Consider the following 18,764-nt stretch of genomic DNA (forward strand, 5'->3'; position numbering starts at 1 on the left):
CGGCGCTATGATTGGCCACCGGGCCGCGGGGGGTGGGGCGAGGGAGGTGCGCAGCGCCGGGGGCTGGGCGAGGGCGGGCCTGACGGGAGCCGGGTCGCCGCCACCGCTGCTGCCGCTGTCGCGTCGTCCCGCGCGCGCCTTCCGCTCGAGGTTCTTCCTCCTCCCGCGCCGCCCGCGCCCGCGTCCTCTCCCGGCCCTAGGCGGGGTGCGCGTGCCCCACGGGCGGCCCTGAGGGGAGGCGGCAGCGAAGGCTAGAGGGGGCGCGCATCGCGAGGGCGCACAAGAGGCAGCCCCGGTGGGCTTGGCGCCGCGGGGTCACGCGTCGGTGGGCTCGCAGGCTGGTGCCCCGGGCCCGGCGCGGTGCGCCTGCGCCTCCGCTCGCCCCCTCGAAGGATGGTTCTCCGACGGCGGCGGCGCGGTACCCCAGGTACCTCCAGGTCCAGGTGCCTCCGGTGGCGCAGATGCCCGTGGAGGCACGCGGGCTGCGACCTGCCGAGAAGAACCGACCTGGGCGGTCCGGTCTTGGGTACCACTCAGGGCTGACTTGAGGTGGACCGGCCTCCAGGTTCCTTCCACTTGAACAGGTGGGGGTGGCTGCTCTGTGTTTCAGCCTCCCGCGGCATCCGCTTGTCAGCTGCGCGTTCCCAAACGCCTTCACCTTTATAGTCATTGACTCAAAGATCAATGGGCAGCTAACCTTTTCCCCCCTCTCTTATTAATTCTCATTTGCTGTCTGGTAGAGTGTTGTTTTCTTGTATGAATGTTACAAGCTCGTCAATTAGAAAACTCACTTCACTCACTCAGAACCGGAGAATTAGTGTGACAGAAATGCCAAACTGTAAACACTAAAGAAAGGTTCTGTTGGGCAAGATAAACATACATCTAGATGTGTTCCCCAAAGCCAGAACAGATCAGATTGGAAGGGTGAGGAGACTGCGTTTTGTTTGAGTAGGACATGCCGGATTTTAGTTCCCCTACCAGGGGTCCAGTCTATTCCCCCTGTGGTGGAAAGTCAGAGTCCTAACCTCTGGACCCTCAGGGAGTTCTGGAGACTGCCTTTTAAAGCGATAATTTTTAGGACTGATGTCTTAATTTCTGGATTTTAAACCCATGTTGTTTAACACTTTTCAAAAGTCTTAATTTTCAGATAAAATGTTTTTTAAAGTTGAATTTATGCACATGACCTAAGATAAAATAATTTATGAAATGTTTGAAGAATATGTGTAAGAAATAATCTTGCCTTAGGTTGGCTAAAATGAAAACTGTGTCCCACGTGAACAGCTCTATTGTGAGTTGTTTTCATTCCTCTCATTTTAAGAAGACTCAGTCTCAAAGGAAGAATCTTGCTCCTCAAAGTCTTTGCTGCAACTATTTAAAAACTTTATAAAAGTTTTTTTGTATTTTGAGCTGAATCGTGGTTGAGCAAAAAATGGCTTTGAACATAAAAGAACAGTGATTGTAAGTCTTTCAAAGGGCCTTGAGTTTTATGGTTCTGTGTGGTTAGGCTGGGTGAGCGTGCTTTACAGGTAAGAAAACCTATACCATCTGTGTAGCTAGAGCTAGAAGCTCAGTTGTCTGGTTTTTAGTGTACGACACCAGATGCCAGAAGCAGTTCTCTGCCTGCGTCCCTTCTAGTTGCTTCAGGAGGAGCCATGTTGGTGTCTCCTGTTTAAGAACATTTCAAGGAAAGGGATCTGAGTGATAGGACTGGTGCTGTGGGTGAGAATCTGCCTGCCAGTGCAGGGGACCTGGGTTTGATCCCTGGTCCTGGAAGATTGCACATGCCCCTGAGCAATTAAGCCAGTGCACCAAAACTCCTGAGCCTGCGTGCTGCAGCTACGGAACACTGTGTGCCTAAAGCTTGTGCTCTGCTACAAGAGATGCCATCACAGTGAGAAGTGTGTGCACCGCAATGAAGAGTACCCCCCACTTGCTGCCACTAGAGAAGGCCCCAGCAAAGGGACAAAGACCCACCTCAGCCAAAAATAAAACATCAATAAATGAAAATAACAATGACCAATAAAAATCGGGCTTCTCTGATGGCTCAGACAATAAAGAATCTGCCTGCAATGCAGGAGACCTGGGTTCACTCCCTGGTTTGGAAAGATCTCCTGGAGGAGGAAATGGCAACCCACTCCAGCATTCTGGCCTGAAGAATTCCATGAACAGAGGGGCCTGGGAGGCTGCAGTCCATGGGGTTGCGAAGAGTCGTACACAACTGAGTGACTTTCAGACAGACCAATAAAAATGGGGACACTGCTAAATCCAGCAGAATCTTTCAGTCTGTTCAGCTGGCCCCGTTGGTTTGTGGCTCTACCAATTTCATCTTGAAACCTACTTGTTTTGGCGATGGCTCCTCGTTCCCCTGGATTTTCTTTTTCTTTTTTGGGCCGTGCCACACAACTTGCAGGATCTTAGCTCCCCAACCAAGGACTGAACCTGGCCCCTCAGCAGTGGAAGTGCGGCATCCTAACTACTGGAGGACCAGGAAATCCCCTGCTCTGGACTTTCTACCTACTTGTTTCAGTGGTGCCTCCTCCCCCTGAATTTCCTACCCGTTAATCTGACCTCTGCCCCTCGGCCTTCCCTGTCAGCTCCTCTGCCCAGACCCTGCTCACACTTTGGGTCTCCTGATGTTCTGACCTTGGCCCTCTTGTTCCATTCACCCCATGCCGTCCTGTCCATCCCTGGGACGTGAGCCCAGCTTGTTGAGCCAGAGGCTCTCCCTCATTGCCAGTGTTCGGCCCATCACCAAGTCCACGCCAACCACTTCCTGACTGTTACTCTGATAACGTAACCACGGCCAGTCCAGGAACTTTCTAACTGTCCCCCCAGCTGCCAAGAGGTATCCTTTCAACCCATAGTCATTCTGCAGTCCACATGATCTTTTTTAAAAGCCAGAAGTATCACACCGCCCCCTTGTTCAAGTTGTTGATGGCTGTCCACTGCTTTAAGGATAACTTTCAAATTTCACAGTGTGGCTGACCAGCCTGGTGACAGCCCACTTCTAATTAATCCCATGTCCCTGGCACCCACATGGACGCACACTTTCTCTGAACAAGTCACGCTCTGTCTCTTGCCTCTGAGTGTCCTCATGTGTGTGTGTGCTTTTCCCTGAGAAGTTCCTCCCCCAGCCCTGTGCACATTCAGTCTCCCCTTGGTAATTTTATCTTCCTGGTTCACATTCCCCCTTCCTCCCCTGTCATCACTCAGCCTCATTCTGGGTTTGGTGCTCTTGCCTCATGCTCCCATGGTTGCTAGAGAAGCTTGTTCTGCACTCATGCACATGCTGTTGGATTTGCCTGCCAGTAACCTCTCCCCTGAAGTAGGCTTCCTGTCCCGCCTCTGCCTGCCTAGTGCTCAGCAGGGTGCTGATGCTGCACCCTTTGGCCACCTGATGGGAAGAGTTGAATTATTGGAAGAGACCATAATGCTGAGAAAGACTGAAGGCAAAAGGAGAAGGGTGGCAGAGGATGAGATGGTTAGATAGCCTTACCAACTCAATGGACATAAGTCTGAGCAAACTCTGGGAGATAGTGAAGGACAGGGAAGCCTGGTGTGCTGCAGTCCATGGGGTTATGAAGAATTGGACATAATGGATCGACTGAACAACAGCAACTACCAGGTCGTAGTTGCAGCATGTAGAATCTTTACCTGTGGCACTCGAACTCTTAATTGTACCATGTGAGATCTAGTTCCCTGACCTGGGATTGAACCTAGCCCCGCTGCATTGGGAGCACAGTCTTAGGCACTGGGCCACCAGGAAAGTCCCCTAACATCTTTTTATTGCCTGTTATCCATACACAGATGGCTCCCAGTGGGATTTCTAGCTCCATATAATTATATATTTATTTAGACAGTTCAGTTCAGTTCAATCACTCAGTCATGTCTGACTCTGCGACCACATGGACTGCAGCACTCCAGGCTTTCCTATCCATCACCAACTCCTGTAGCTTGCTCAAACTCATATCCATTGAGTCAGTGATGCCATCCAACCATTTCATTCTCCAACACCACAGTTCAAAAGCATTAATTATTTGGACACGATTCAAAAGCATCAATTATTTAGACACAGTTAACATCATTTATCTGGCCAACTTCTTGTTAGCTATCACCATTCAGATAACCTACAGCTCTGCGCTCAGCAGGCTCATAGTTTAGCTTCTAGGTGCTTTCTCTCTTCCCTTAAACCTGTTCCTCCACCCCTAACCCTGTCCTACCAAGTGGGGCTGCCCTGTAATCCTGGCCAGAAACCTGATGGTAATTTTACTCTCCTGTCTCAGTGTCTGCATTCAGCCATCACCCAGGCCTATCAGCCTACCTCTGAACACCCGATCTGTCCTCAGCTGCCCTCCTGCTGTTGCTCCCTGCCTCCAGGGCCTCCGGCCAGTCATTGTAGCCACTCAACCAAGTTCCTGCTCTGGGTTTGCACCGTCCTTTCCCAGTCCAGTTCGTTTTCAGTCCAATATGAGTGCAGATCTGATGTCTGCACCCTCAGTGCTGGCAAGGCCTGCAAAGTGGAGTGGAGGTGTCCCTACTGCACACAGCTCCAGCATGTGCAGCTGGGACAGACACCTCCCAGATCCCCTTTTCTTATTCAATCTGTTGGCAGACCCCGTTTCTCCTCCAGCCATCACTTCAGGCCTCCTGTCGCTGTGCTGTACTTGCTCTGCTGGGACACCTGTCCATCCGTTGCTGGCTGCTCACGGGCCAGCCGCTCCACTAGCCTGTGGGCTCTTGGTGCAGACACTGCGCCCATTAACCTGTGTGCCCCCAGCTACCGGCCTATGGCTAGCATCCTGGGCCATCTGCCTTTGATGACCAGTTTTCCCTCAGAAACTGTCACTGTGATGTCCGAGTCTGAGTCAGTAATTTTATAAGTTGACTTGTTTGCATTTCTTGTACTAAACACCTCTTTCATTAATTGAGGTTTAAAAATATAAGCCTCTCCATACTTTGAAATGGGAAGCTTTTTTTTTTTTTCTAGTTTTTATTTATTTATTTTGTGCTGGGTTTTTGTTGCTGCACACAGGCTTTCTCTAGTTGAGGTGAGCAGGTGCTTGGGCTTCTCATTCGGGTGGCTTCTTTTGTTGTGGAGCACAAGCTCTAGGGCGTGAGGACTCAATAGTTTTGGTGCAAGGGCTTAGTTGCTCTGAGGCATGCAGGATCTTCCTGGGCCAGGGGTTAACCCACGTCCGCTTCATTGGCAGATGAGTTCTTAACCACTGGACCACCAGGAAAGTCCTGGAAGTGGGAAGGTTTAACCAGCTGCGATTTTCCATTTCATTTTGAACTTGCATCTAAATGTGCAAATTTTCCCAACCTGTAGGTTGAGGGGTTGTCCCTTTAAACACTAACGTTAGGGTAGAGGGTGGTGGTTTTATTTTCTGTGGCTTTTTTTTAAAACAAATTACCACAGCCTGAGTGACTTAAAACAACAGAGATGTATTCTCTCACGGTTCCAGAGGTCGGAAATCTGAAATGAATGTCACTGGGCTGAAATGAGGGTTCTGGCAGGATCATTCTCCCCATCGAGGATGTGGGGAGGATGCTGGGGTGCCTATGAGCTGCTGTCTGCTGGCATTCCTTGGCTTTTGGCCTCTCTTATCAGGACCCTTGGGATGGCATTTAGGCATCACCTGAGTAATTGAGGATGATCATCTCAGCAGGAGAAGGGGATGACAGAGGACGAGACGGTTAGATGGCATCACCGACTCAATGGACATGAATTTGAGCAAGCTCTGCGAGATGGTGGAGGACAGGGTAGCCTGGCATGTGCAGTCAATGGGATTGCAAAGAGTCAGACATGACTGAGCAACTGAACAATAGCAACAGTCTCTCCATCTCAAGACCTTGAACTTAATCACATCATATATGCGAAAGACCTCTTTTCCATATACAGCCACATCATAGGTTCCAGAGATTAGGACCTGATATCATTTTTTAAACTTCTTTTTTTTTATTGTGGTAAAAGTCACATATTATAAAGCATACTGTTTTAACCGTATATAACTGTAGAGTTCAGTCGCACTCAGTGCACTGATACTGATGTGCGGCTCCCACCATCATTCATCTCCCCAATTTTTCACCTTCATAAACTGCACTCTGTCCCCACTAAACACTAACTCCCATCCCCCCTCCCTACCTGCCTCCTTCCCCCCTTCCCCACAACCAGCCCTGGCCCCTGGCATCTATTAGTGCAATGTATTTTCTGACTGTATGAACTTGACTGTTCTAGGGACCTCATATCAGTGGAATAAATAGTATTTAGGACCGGATATGGGATTTCCCAGGTGGCACAGTGGTCAAAAACTATGGTGGAGGTAATGAAGATAATGGTGACCTCCCTCGAAAGATCCCAGGCATGTACTGCTACAGTCCATGCCCCCAACCCTGCAGCAGGCCACCACTGACCCATGCCTTCACCGGAGACTCCCACAGGCAAGTCTCCTGCAGGGTCACTGTTCTTTCTCCCGGGTCCTGGTGCACACGGTTCTGTTGTGCTCTCCAAGAGTCTATTTCTCAGTCCTATGTAAGTTCTGGCAGCTCTATAGTGGGGTTAATGGCGACCTCCTCCAAGAGGACTTATGCCATACCCAGAGCCCCTGTCCCTGCGGCAGACCACTGCCAACCTGTACCTCCACAGGAGATGATGCTCAAACACAGTTCTGTCTCAGTCTCTGTGGGGTCCCTAGGTCCTGGTGCCCACAAGGTTTGTTTGAGCCCTCTGAGTGTCTCTGGCAGGAACAGGGTTTGATTCTAAACGTGAATTCGCCCCTCCTACCGTTTTGCTGGGGCTTCTCCTCACAGCCACTCCAGTGCCTACCACTGCTTCATTACTCCACCATAGTTTGACCCCAGAAGGCAATGGCACCCCACTCCAGTACTCTTGCCTGGAAAATCCCATGAACGGAGGAGCCTGGAAGGCTGCAGTCCATGGGGTCACTGAGGGTTGGACATAACTGAGCGACTTCACTTTCACTTTTCACTTTCATGGATTAGAGAAGGAAATGGCAACCCACTCCAGTGTTCTTGCCTGGAGAATCCCAGGGACGGGGGAGCCTGGTGGGGGTGCCGTCTATGGGGTTGCACAAAGTCAGACACTGACTGAAGTGACTTAGCAGCAAATAGCAGGGAGGGAACACAGCTCCACCCATCAACAGAAAATTGGATTAAAGATTTACTGAACATGGCCCCGCCCGTCAGAACAAGACCCAGTATCCCCCCTAGTCAGTCTATCCCATCAGGAAGCTTTCATAAGCCTCTTATCCTTCTCCATCAGAGGGCAGGCAGACTGAAAACCACACTCACAGAAAACTAACCAATCTAATCACACAGACCACAGCCTTGTCTAACTCAATGAAACTATGAGCCATGCTATGTAGGGCCACCCAAGACGGGTGGGTCATGGTGGAGAGTTCTGAAAAAATGTGGTCCACTGGGGAAGGGAATGGCAAACCACTTCAGTATTCCTGCCTTGAGAACCCCATGAACAGTATGAAAAGGCAAAAAGATAGGACACTGAAGGATGAACCCCCAGCTAGGTGCCCAATATGCTACTGGAGATCAGTGAGAAATAAACCAGAAAGAATGAAGAGATGGAGCCAGAGCAAAAACAACACCCAGTTATGAATATGACTGGTGATGGAAGCAAGGTCTGATGCTGTAAAGAGCAATATTGCATAGGAACCTGGAATGTTAGGTCCATGAATCAAGGCATATTGGAAGTGATCAAACAGAAGATGGCAAGAGTGAATGTTGACAGTCTAGGAATCAGTGAACTAAAATGGACTAGAATGGGTGAATTTAACTCAGATGACCATTATATCTACTACTGTGGGCAAGAATTCCTTAGGAGAAATGGAGTAGTCATCATAACCAACAAAAGAGTCTGAAACGCAGTACTTGGATGCAGTCTCAGAAATGACAGAATGATCTCTGTTCGTTTCCAAGGCAAACCATTCAATATCATGGTAATCCAAGTCTATGCCCCAACCAGTAATGCTGAAGACCTACAAGACCTTCTAGAATTACAACCCAAAGAAGATGTGCTTTTCATTATAGGGGACTGGAATGCAAAAGTAAGAAGTCAAGAAACACCTGGAGTAACAGGCAAATTTGGCCTTGGAGTACAGAATGAATCAGGGCAAAGGCTAATAGAGTTCTGCCAAGAGAATGCACTGGTCATAGCAAACACCCTTGTCCAACAACACAAGAGAAGACTCTACACAAGGACATCACCAGATGGTCAAAACTGAAATCAAATTGATTATATTCTTTGCAAAGATGGAGAAGCTCTATACAGTCAACAAAAACAAGACCTGGAGCTGACTGTGGCTCAGATCATGAACTCCTTATTGCTAAATTCAGACTTAAATTGAAGAAAGTAGGGAAAACCACTAGACCATTCAGGTATGACCTAACTCAAATCCCTTATGATTATACAGTGGAAGTGAGAAATAGATTAAAGGGACTAGATCGGATAGAGTGCCTGATGAACTATGAATGGAGATTTGTAACATTGTACAGGAGACAGAAAACAAGATCATCCCCAAGAAAAAGAAATGCAAAAAAGCAAAATGGCTGTCTGGGGGAGGCCTTACAAATAGCTGTGAAAAGAAGAGAGGCAAAAAGCCAAGGAGAAAAGGAAAGATATAAGCATCTGAATGCAGAGTTCCAAAGAATAGCAAGGAGAGATAAGAAAGCCTCCCTCGGTGATCAGTGCAAAGAAATAGAGGAAAACAATAGAATGGGAAAGACTAGAGATCTCTTCAAGAAAATTAGAGATACCAAGGGAACATTTCATGCAAAGATGGGCTCAATAAAGGACAGAAATGGGATGGACCTAACAGAAGCAGAAGATATTAAAAAGAGGTGGCAAAAATACACAGAAGAACTGTACAAAAAAGATGTTCACGACCCAGATAATCACCATGGTGTGATCACTGACCTAGAGTCAGACATCCTGGAATGTGAAGTCAAGTGGGCTTTAAGAAGCATCACTATGAACAAAGCTAGTGGAGGTGATGGAATTCCAGTTGAGCTATTTCAAATCCTAAAAGGTGATGCTGTGAAACTGCTGGACTCAATATGCCAGCAAATTTGGAAAATTCAGCAGTGGCCACAGCACTGGAAAAGGTCAGTTTTCATTCCAATCCCAAAGAAAAGCAATGCCAAAGAATGCTCAAACTACTGCACAATTGCACTCATCTCACATGCTCAAAATTCTCCAAGCCAGGCTTCAACAATACGTGAACTGTGAAATTCCAAATGTTCAAGCTGGTTTTAGAAAAGGCAGAGGAACCAGATATTAAATTGCCAGCATCCACTGGATCATGGAAAAAGCAAGAGAGTTCCAGAAAAACATCTATTTCTGCTTTATTGACTATGCCAAAGCCTTTGACTGTGTGGATCACAATAAACTGTGGAGAATTCTGGAAGAGATGGGAACACCAGACCTGCCTCTTGAGAAATCTGTATGCAGTACCAGAAACAACATTTGGAACCGGACATGGAACAACAGACTGGTTCCAAATAGGAAAAGGAGTATGTCAAGGCTGTATATTGTCACCCTGCTTATTTAACTTATGCATAGTACATTATGAGAAACACTGGGCTGGATGAAGCACAAGCTGGAATCAAGATGGCCAGGAGAAATATCAATAACCTCAGGTATGCAGATGATACCACCCTTATGGCAGAAAGTGAAGAGGAACAAAAGAGCCTCTTGATGAAAGTGAAAGAGGAGAGTGAAAAAGTTGGCTTGATGCTCAACATTCAGAAAACGAAGATCATGGCATCCAGTCCCATCACTTCATGGCAAATAGATGGAGAAACAGTGGAAACAGTGTCAGACTTTATTTTTCAGTTCAGTTCAGTTCAGTCACTCAGTTGTGTTTGACTCTTTGCCACCCCATGAGTCGCAGCACGCCAGGCCTCCCTGTCCATCACCATCTCCCGGAGTTCACTCAGACTCACGTCCAACAAGTCCGTGATGCCATCCAGCCATCTCATCCTCTGTCGTCCCCTTCTCCTCCTGTCCCCAATCCCTCCCAGCATCAGAGTCATTTCCAATGGGTCAACTCTTTGCATGAGGTGGCCAAAGTACTGGAGCTTCAGCTTTAGCATCATTCCTTCCAAAGAAATCCCAGGGTTGATCTCCTTCAGAATGGACTGGTTGGATCTTCTTGCAGTCCCAGGGACTCTCAAGAGTCTTCTCCAACACCACAGTTCAAAAGCATCCATTCTTCAGTGCTCAGCCTTCTTCACACTCCAACTCTCACATCCATACATGACCACAGGAAAAACCATAGCCTTGACTAGATGGACCTTAGTTGGCAAAGTAATGTCTCTGCTTTTGAATATACTATCTAGGTTGGTCATAACTTTTCTTCCCAGGAGTAAGCGTCTTTTAATTTCATGGCTGCAGTCACCATCCGCAGTGATTTTGGAGCCCAGAGAAATAAAGTCTGACACTGTTTCTACTGTTTCCCCATCTATTTCCCATGAAGTGATGGGACCGGATGCCATGATCTTCGTTTTCTGAATGTTGAGCTTTAAGCCAACTTTTTCACTCTCCTCTTTCACTTTCATCAAGAGGCTTTTTAGCTCCTCTTCACTTTCTGCCCTAAGGGTGGTGTCATCTGCATATCTGAGGTTATTGATATTTCTCCCGTCAATCTTGATTCCAGCTTGTGTTTCTTCTAGTCCAAAGTTTCTCATGATGTACTCTGCATATAAGTTAAATAAGCAGGGTGACAATATACAGCCTTGATGTACTCCTTTTCCTATTTGGAACCCGTCTGTTGTTCCATGTCCAGTTCTAACTGTTGCTTCCTGACCTGCATACAGATTTCTCAAGAGGCAGGTATTGTGGTCTGGTATTCCCATCTCTTTCAGAATTTTCCACAGCTTATTGTGATCCACACAGTCAAAGGCTTTGGCATAGTCAATAAAGCAGAAATAGATGTTTTCCTGGAACTCTCTTGCTTTTTCCATGATCCAGCGGATGTTGACAATTTGATCTCTGGTTCCTCTGCCTTTTCTAAAACCAGCTTGAACATCAGGGAGTTCACAGTTCACGTATTGCTGAAGCCTGGCTTGGAGAATTTTGAGCATTACTTTAGTAGCGTGTGAGATGACTGCAATTGTGGGGTAGTTTGAGCATTCTTTGGCATTGCCTTTCTTTGGAATTGGAATGAAAACTGACCTTTTCCAGTGCTGTGGCTACTGCTGAGTTTTCCAAATTTGCTGGCATATTGAGTGCAGGACTTTCACAGCATCATCTTTCAGGATTTGAAACAGCTCAACTGGAATTCCATCACCTCCACTAGCTTTGTTCATAGTGATGCTTTCTAAGGCCCACTTGACTTCACATTCCAGGATGTCTGGCTCTAGATTAGTGATCACATCATCCTGAATGTCTGGGTCTTGAAGATCTTTTTTGTACAGTTCTTCCGTGTATTCTTGCCACCTCTTCTTAATATCTTCTGCTTCTGTTAGGTCCATCCCATTTCTGTCCTTTATCGAGCCCATCTTTGCATGAAATGTTCCCTTGGTATCTCTAATTTTCTTGAAGAGATCTCTAGTCTTTCCCATTCTGTTCTTTTCCTCTATTTCTTTACATTGATCACTGAAGAAGGCTTTCTTGTCTCTTCTTGCTATTCTTTGGAACTCTGCATTCAGATTGAGGACTCCAAAATCATTGTAGAGGGTGATTGCAGCCATGAAATAAAAAGAAGCTTACTCCTTGGAACAAAAGTTATGACCAACCTAGACAGCATGTTAAAAAGCAGAGACATTACTTTGCCAACAAAGATCTGTCTAATCAAGGCTTTGGTTTTTCCAGTAGTCATGTATGGTTGTGAGAGTTGGAATATAAAGAAAGCTGAGGGCTGAAGAATTGATGCTTTTGAACTGTGGTCAGAGAAGTCTCTTGAGAGTCCCTTGGACTGCAAGGAGATCCAACCAGTCCATTCTAAAAGAGATCAGTCCTGAATATTCATTGGAAGGACTGATGTTGAAGCTGAAACTCCAATACTTTGGCCACCTGATGCAAAGCGCTGACTCTATGGAAAAGACGCTGATGCTGGACAAGATTGAGGGCAGGAGGAGAAGGGGACGATAGAGGATCAGATGGTTGGATGGCATCAGCGACTCAATGGACATGAGTTTGAGTAAACTCCAGGAGTTGTGATGGACAGGGAGGCCTGGAGTGCTGCAGTCCATGGTGTCGAAAAGAGTCAGACAGGACTGAGTGACTGAACTGAACTGAACTGACAGTGGTCAAGAGTCCACCTGCCAATGTAGGAGATGCAAGAGATGCAGGTTTGATCCCTGGATCAGGAAGATCTCTTGGAGTAGGAAATGGCAACACACTTCAACATTCTTGCCTGGAAAATTCCATGGACAGAGGAGCCTGGTGGGCTATAGTCTATAGGGTCGCAAAATAGTTGGACATCACCAAGTGTACACACTGTGTACACACACATGTGTACACACACACACATCTTGAGGCTACTATTAAACCTACCACACATGAGGCTAGTGTTGTTGTTTGCATATTAGAGGTAGGGAAAGGTCTTTGAAAAGCATATGATGATATAGAACAAAAGGAAGGGAAAGAGAAGTGAAATGTTAGCATCTGTGTGAATGGATTAGGACAATTACCTGCACAGTGTAAGTCATGTCAAATGCTCAGTGAGCCTCAGAACTGGGTGGGCCCCAGCTCTCTCTCTCTCTTAGGCTGAGTGTCAGTTCCACTACATTCTTACTGCTGAGAAGGCCGGTCTTTACACATCATGGTAAGAAGAGGTTGGGGACCAAACTGAAGAACCTCCCCCAGCAGAAGCATCAGTCCTCTGTGCTCTTCCCCTTCTAGGCAGGACCTGATTTCCTGCCCCCTCTTCTCACCACCCTGGTCCTTAAAGACATAGACACCTCAAGGTCCCCCAGTTCAGCCGAAGTTGCTCCCGAGCAACCAGATCACATCAACACCTCAACACCAGTTCCTAGCAGCCCTTTTGTCTTCAGCAAGATTGGGAAAGGACTCCTGTGTGTGTGTGTGTGTGTGTAATAGCAGTTGTAGTTCTCAGTATTGATTATGAACTATGTAATAAGCATGGATTTAGATGAGATTTATCATCTATATGTGTGCCATGTGTGCCATTCTATAAGCTGCTCTCATGAAAGATGGGGGCAATGTAGCCCATGAAATTAAAAGACACTTGCTCCTTGGAAGAAAAGCTCTAACAAACCTCGACATCATATTAAAAGGCAGAGGCATCACTCTGCCGACAAAGGTCCATAGAGTCAAAACTCTGTGGTTTTTCCAGCAGTCATGTACGGATGTGAGAGTTGGACCACAAAAAAGGCTGAGCACCAAAGAATTGATGCTTTCGAACTGTGGTCCTGGAGGAGACTCTTGAGAGTCCCTTGGATAGCAAGGAGATCAAACTGTTATGTCCAAGTTGTGAAATCTCCCAATGACCACCAGGGAGCCAATATCCAATGCAAAAGCAAGAGAGTTTTTATTACCAAGCTCGAGCTGGGGCTCCCACCATTACCGACACAGCGGCTAAGGAGAGGAGCCCCGAACTCTGGGTTACATTGCTTATATAGGGTATTCTTGCACAAAAAATTCGAAAAACGGGAGTTTCCGGGTTGGGAGACGTCTAATTGGTTACCTTCTCTGGAAGGGGTTAGGTGTTGGGTTCTGATTGGTTCCCATTTCCACGGTAAATCATTACTTCTAAGGTAAATCACAAATGTAACTCATTACTTCCAAGGTAAATCACAAATGTAAATCATTAATCACAAATTCTTGAACTTAAAGTCAGGAGGTTTAACCTAAGGGCTGATTGGCTCACGCACAGTGGGGTAAGTTTAGGCAATATCCAAAGTCTAAGTCTTTTTCCCCGGAACCTTTACAAAATGGAGTTCTTTTACAAGATGGAATAGCTTAGGCTCTTCAAAACCAATCGATCTTAAAGGAGATCAACCCTGAGTATTCATTGGAAGGACTGATGCTGAAGTTGAAGCTACAATCCTTTGGCCACCTCATGCTAAGAGTCGATTCATTAGAGAAGACCCTGGTGCTGGGAAAGATCAAAGATGGGGGGAGAAGAGGGTGGCAGAGGATGAGATGGTTGAATGGCATCACCGACTCAATGAACATGAGTTTGGGCAAACTCCGGGAGATAGTGAAGGACAGGGAAGCCTGGTGTGCTGCCGTCCATGAGTCACAGAGTAGGACATGACTGAGCGACTGAGCAACAACAATGCAATCCTTTTAAAAGCTGATGTCTTTGGTAAAGGAAGATGGGTCCAGGGCAGACACGAGAGCTGATGGTCCTTCTGGACTTTTAGACCAAGACAGCAAATTGTAGGGGGAAAAGCACTCACTGAAAGGCATTGGTCAGGTGGCAGTTTCCAAACAGCAGTGCATTATGGGTATCCGCAGGTGGGATGGAGGCGTCTCTCACCTGGACACACCCATGAATGGGCACTTTTGTCCCATCTGGAGCTCAAGTTTCATATGTTTCCAAGTACATAGTAAACCGAGGGCTGAAAGTGCTGACTAGGCACTTCCCTGACAGTCCAGTGGTTAAGAACCACACTTCCACTGCAGGGAGTATAGGTTCGATCCTTGATCAGGAAACTAGGATCATGAATGCCATTCACTGCAGCCAGAAAATAAAAATAAAATAAAATAAAACTGCCGACTAAATTGATTTGATCTTGAAGCCACTTTTAAAAGATCAGAGATGTCACTATTTTTTGTTGTCTCTTTTTTTCCCTTTAAAAAAATCTTGGAGACTCTAGAGCTTCATCCCTTTTCTTCTAGTAAGAGTCAGCCTTGTTGACCCTTGTCCAGAACGTGAGTCACTATTGAAACAAGGGATATGAACATGCATTGAATTTCGATTTTAAAACTACTTACTGTACTTAATCATTTCCAAGATTCCTTTTGCTATTGGGCATGTCTTATGCCATCCATTTGACACATTTAAACACCTTTAATAGTTCCCCCCAATTAATATTAAAGTAGCAACTATAGACCTAGACTCAATAAAACATTATAAAAGTTGTAGTTTGCTTATGAAGCACTCTCATAAAAACGTGGCCAGATGATTTAATCTGCTTTCTCCACTAGTGCGTGCGTGCTCCTTTTGCGATCACATGGACTGTAGCCCATCAGGCTCCTCTGTCTGTGGGATTTTCCAGGCAAGAATACTGGAGTGGGTTGCCATTTTCTCCTCCAGGGGATCTTCTGGACCCAGGGCTCGAACATGTGTCTCTTATGTCTCCTGCATTGGCAAGTGTGTTCTTTACCACTGGCGCCACCTGGGAAGCCCTTTCTCCAATTAGCGAGCACCCCAATGTGTGACCCAGTTGATTTGGTGCACTGTCTGGTTCCTTGATACCTGTGAAATTACTCCTCCTAAAATAGATGCCCTGTCCCTTCCTTCCTCCCTTTCTTTTCTTTTCTTTTTTATTAAAGTTTATTTCTTTGGCTGCGCTGGCTCTCCACTGCTGTGTGTGGACTTTCTCTGGTTTTGGGGAGCTGGCTTCTCATTGCACTGGCTTCTTTTGTTGCAGAGCACGGGCTCTAGAACACTTTTCTCTGAGTGTCCTTCCCCTTCAACCCAGGGTGCTCACAGTAATTACGTGTCCTGCCCTCTGCCATTGGAGAGGACCAATGAGCAGTTATGGCTGGTGAGTTGTGAGAAAAAGTGATGTTTGTTATCTACAGCTTTAGGCAGGTGCTTGATCAGTGTTTACTGAGCAGGTGCCAGTGAGGAAGTGTGCTTTTGCTGCTGGTGGGGTGCAGAGATGTGCAAGGCTCAGACCCTGCCCTGAAGGAGCTCAACTAGTCAGTGGCGCACAGGAAGTCATCAACATAAAATCAGTGTGATAGTGTCTGTGTCCCTATTTCTGTTCACATACCCCTCGGGTTCTCCTTACTTCACTCCAGTCTTTCTGAGTCTCCACCCCTTGCCAAGGTCACTGGTAGCCTCCCTGTGCCCAAACCAAGTGGTCACTTGTCTTAATCCATTCATTCTTCTGCCACTACTACATGCTGAGCACTGTTCCAGCCCTTGATGCTGCTGCTGCTAGGTTGCTTCAGTTGTGTCCGACTCTGTGCGACCCCATAGACGGCAGCCCACCAGGGCTCCACTGTCCCGGGAATTCTCCAGGCTAGAACACTAGAGTGGGTTGCCATTTCCTTCTCCAATGCAAGAAAGTGAAAACTGAAAGTGAAGTTGCTCAGTCATGTCCGACTCTTTGTGACTCCATGGACTGCAACCTACCAGGCTCCTCTATCCATGAGATTTTCCAGGCAAGAGTACTAGAGTGGGTTGTCAGTGCCTTCTCCGGTTCCAGCCCTTAGGATGGATCAATAGGCAAAGCAAATCTCCCGCCTTCATGGAGTCCACATTGGACAAGTGTGGGCCCAGCTGGCACCCATGAGGATGAGGGCTGAGCCTGGATGGGTGGAGGATCTGTGAGCACGTGACCAGGCCTGGTCTTCCCTTGGGTGATCAGGACATAGTGAGGTTTTCCTGTCAGGAGAGACACATCCAACTTGTGAGCCTTGGTGTTCTGCAGAGGACTGGAGGAGAGCAAAAGTGATGAGTCAACTGAAATGTTTACAGCGAGGAATGGAAAGGGCCTGAATCAAGACAGCAGTCGTCGACACTGATGCAAACAACCAGGAGGGAGAGTCTAGGGTGCTATGACTCCAAGGGTTTGCCAGTCGAAGAGGGAGGGAGATGTACCCCAGGGCCTAGCCCATGATGGCTGCTTCCCCTCTCACTTTCCTTCTCATGCCCTTCTGCATGCTATCAACTCTGGACACACTGCCCCAGCCCACTGTCCCTGCCTGTTGAATCCTTGCAGGTGGTTGCATTAATCAATCCCGGATTAATTAATTAACACTGCCAAACATGCCAGAGTTCATCAAAATAAGTAGCTGTTATCTTGGATGGGAAAGACTTCAACTGCATTACACATATGCTAATAAGGAGAAAAGGAGAAAAGGAAAGAGAAACCCATTTAAATGCAGAGTTCCAAAGAACAGCAAGAAGAAATAAGAAAGCCTTCCTCAGTGACCAGTGCAAAGAAATAGAGGAAAACAATAGAATGGGAAAGACCAGAGATCTCTTCAAGAAAATTAGAGATACCAACGGAACATTTCATGCAAGGATGGGCACAATAAAGGACAGAAATGGTATGGACCTAACAGAAGCAGAAGATATTAAGAAGAGGTGACAAGAATACAAGAAGAACTGTACAAAAAAGATCTTCATGACCCAGATAATCACAATGGTGTGTGATCACTGACCTAGAGCCAGACATCCTGGAATGTGAAGTCAAGTGGGACTTAGGAAGCATCACTAAGAACAAAGCTAGTGGAGGTGATGGAATTCCAGTTGAGCTATTTCAAATCCTAAAAGATAATGCTGTGAAAGTGCTGCACTCCATATGCCAGCAAATTTGGAAAACTCAGCAGTGGCCACAGGACTGGAAAAGGTCAGTTTCGTTCCAATCCCAAAGAAAGGTAATGCCAAAGAATGCTCAGATTACTGCACAATTGCACTCATCTCACACAGCTAGTAAGTTCAGCTTAGTTCGGTCACTCAATCGTGTCTGACTCTTTGTGACCCCAGGAATCACAGAACGCCAGGCCTCCCTGTCCATCACCAACTCCCGGAGTTTACCCAAACTCATGTCCATTGAGTCCGTGATGCCATCCAGCCATCTCATCCTCGGTCGTCCCCTTCTCTTCCTGCCCCCAATCCCTCCCAGCATCAGGGTCTTTTCCAATGAGTCAACTCTTCACATGAGGTGGCCAAAGCATTGGAGTTTGTGCTTTAGCATCAGTCCTGCCAATGAACATTCAGGACTGATCCCCTTTAGAATGGACTGGTTGGATCTCCTTGGAGTTCAAGGGACTCTCAAGAATCTTCTCCAACACCACAGTTCAAAAGCATCAGTTCTTCGGTGCTCAGCTTTCTTCACAGTCCAACTCTCACATCCATACATGACCACAGGAAAAACCATAGCCTTGACTAAACGAAACTTTGTTGGCAATGTAATGTCTCTGCTTTTGAATATGCTATCTAGGTTGGTCATAACTTTCCTTCCAAGGAGTAAGCGTCTTTTAATTTCATGGCTGCAATCACCATCTGCAGTGGTTTTGAAGCCCAAAATAATAAAGTCTAACACTGTTTCCACTGTTTCCCCATCTATTTCCCATGAAGTGATGGAACCAGATGCCATGGTGGTCGTTTTCTGAATGTTGAGCTTTAAACCAACCTTTTCACTCTCCTCTTTCACTTTCATCAAGAGGCTTTTTAGTTCCTCTTCACTTTCTGCCATAAGGGTGGTATCATCTGCATATCTGAGGTTATTGATATTTCTCCCAGCAATCTTGATTCTAGCTTTTGCTTCTTCCAGCCCAGCATTTCTCATGATGTACTCTGCATATAAGTTAAATAAGCAGTGTGACAATATACAGCCTTGATATACTCCTTTTCCTATATGGAACCAGTCTGTTGTTCCATGTCCAGTTCTAACCATTGCTTCCTGACCTGCATACAGATTTCTCAAGAGGCAGGTTAGGTGGTCTGGTATTCCCATCTCTTTCAGAATTTTCCACAGTTTATTGTGATCCACACAGTCAAAGGCTTTGGCATAGTCAATAAAGCAGAAATAGATGTTTTTCTGGAACTCTCTTGCTTTTTCCATGATCCAGTAGA

Source organism: Ovis canadensis, chromosome 1, assembly GCF_042477335.2.
Source record: "Ovis canadensis isolate MfBH-ARS-UI-01 breed Bighorn chromosome 1, ARS-UI_OviCan_v2, whole genome shotgun sequence".
NCBI classification, from domain to species: domain Eukaryota; kingdom Metazoa; phylum Chordata; class Mammalia; order Artiodactyla; family Bovidae; genus Ovis; species Ovis canadensis.